The sequence below is a fragment of the Petaurus breviceps genome, unplaced genomic scaffold, assembly GCF_028583685.1.
Source record: "Petaurus breviceps papuanus isolate PSGF00001 unplaced genomic scaffold, PetGlider_PUasm1.0 90743, whole genome shotgun sequence".
In the NCBI taxonomy this organism is placed as follows: domain Eukaryota; kingdom Metazoa; phylum Chordata; class Mammalia; order Diprotodontia; family Petauridae; genus Petaurus; species Petaurus breviceps.
In genome coordinates, this window is record NW_027187332.1 from 11,353,148 (window position 1) to 11,355,683 (window position 2,536).

Consider the following 2,536-nt stretch of genomic DNA (forward strand, 5'->3'; position numbering starts at 1 on the left):
GGGTTTGGGCATGTGCATGCACGTTTAAAGGAAAACAAAAGCAAAACACCAAAAAAGAGTAAAAGAAACCACACTGTTACTGTTTGATTGTTTTTACTATCTGAATCACCTGTGTGCTTTCCAGCAGCATCAGTAACTTGTTTACTTTGTACTCAACAGAAACTAACAAACATTGAGTAGCATTTTAATGAGAAAAAAAGAAAGAAATGAAATGATGAAGGGACAGATTTAGAGACATCCATTGTAGAATAATTCTGACTCCCTTGTGTATTCTGATAGTTTAAGCCCAATATAAGAATGAAATGAGACAGTCATAGGTCATTCAACAGTCAATCAAAGGAAGTTTACCTAGCCATAGCATAGAAAGCATACTTATCAAGAATACTTCCATATAAAAACTTGAAACAGACAACTGTGGTTTGATGAATCCTGGAGAACTTGGAATATTCAAGAACTCTGAACTACACATACATAGGAGGGGCTTTTTATAATCTTAGGTGACAAGAAAGCCCAAGACTTGAGACTCAAGCTATCTCAAGGACAGTTTTAGAGTCTTTCCTTCTAACCTACAAGGGATGGGTTTTAGGAAAAGCCATCCTAGCACCATGGAAAAGGTGTGTGGTAGATAATATTGTTTCTACCATGCCTAGCAAGATTCCTTGTGGAGGTTGGGAGGAAGGGAGGGAGATGGTACTTGCTTTGAAAACAACTGAATAGAACTAGGAGATTAATTTATAAAATAAGTATAATATTGTAATGGAAAGCAACTTTAAGAAACTAAAACTATAATGTATGCGACAATCAATCAGGACACCAGAAGACTGATAATGAATCATGCTTCCCACTTCCTGGCAAACTGGTGATAGACTAGATGTGCAGAATGAGACATAGATTTTTCAGACTGTAGCAGCAAGCACCCCAGCGTGGCTGCCAACACAGGTTCTTAGATCTGCTTTGTTAAATGAAAGCAACTCAAAATGGGTTAACAAGCTTACTTTAATCAATCAAACACATGTATCATTTACCTAGTTCAGGGGGAAAAGGTCAGCACCCTGAACTTCAGAATATACAGACAAAATTATCAAGACAGAGAAACAAATCAAGTAGACAGATTTCCAAACTGTCCAACCATTATATCCATACCAAACAACATCTGGGTTTCAAAGCCGGGGGGCTCTGGACAACGGCTTTCCAGAGTTTCATCTGATCAAATCACAGAACATTTCTCAAAGTGAGCCCCAAAGCAAAGCTACACATCAGGGCTTATATAGCCTTCTCCTGGCTCAGAGAATGTAACAACCTTATTGACCCACTGGCCAATCAAGAAGTATCTACTGAAAAACAAGCCTCCCACCCCAGGCTCCAGGTGCACTTTAGCCTAGGGGTAGGGAAGATCTTCAAAATTTACATTCCCATTACACAGACACAATCAATTCACAAATTTGTTTAGCTTTACTTTTGATACTGGTTAGCAGTGAAAGATTTTATTTTGGGGTTGTGATGGGAAGGTGGATAGTGATGAGTGAGAGAGATGAAACTGAAATTTAAAACATATACAAACAGAAGATGAAGCAGAAGGAATTTAAGAAAGAGAGACAGATGAGCAGTACTGGAATTACCAAATTAAATTTAAAATATACTTTTAAACATCCCAAGATGTATATAAATGAGATGAGATGCATGAGGCTAAATAAAATTTTCCTCTTTTTTTCTTCTTTTATTTAAAGACATTCATTTATATTGATGTTTGTCAAGGTCAAAATAATTGTCTTGGACCACTGTCTTGATTACAGCAGCAGTCTTTCACAATTGATCTTTACAATATTGCTATTACTGTGTATAATATTCTCATGGTTATGCTCAGATCACTTTGTGTCAATTGATATGTCTGCCCAGATTTTGTTCTGAAACAATCCTGCTCATCATTTCTTATGATAACAAAATAGTATTTCATCACAATTGTATACCACAATTTATTCAGCCATTCTCCAATTGATGGGCATTCCCTGGATTTCCAATTTTTTGCCACCACAAAAAGAGCTGCAATAAATATTTTTGTACAAATAGTTCCTTTTCCCTTTTCTCTGATCTCTTTGGGATACAAACTTAATACTGGTTTCATTGGATCAAAGGGTGTACAAAGTTTTATAGGCCTTTGGATATAATTCCAAATTGTTCTACAGCATAGTTGGACTAGTTCACAACTCCATTAACAATGCATTAGTGTCCCAACTTTTCCACACCCACTCTGCAATTTATTTTTCTTTCCTGTCATATTAGCCAATCTAATAAGTATGAGATGGGATCTCAGAGTTGCTTTAATTTGCATTTCTCTAATCAGTAGTGATTTAGAACATTTTTTAATGGGACTATTTGATAGCTTTGATTTCTACTTCTGAAAACTCTAGCATATGTCCTTTAACTATTTATCAATTGGGAAAAGGCATATATATATATATATAATTTTTAAATTTGGCTCATTTTCCTATATATTTAAGAAACAAGGGCATTAGCAGACAAACTCACTGTACTGTAA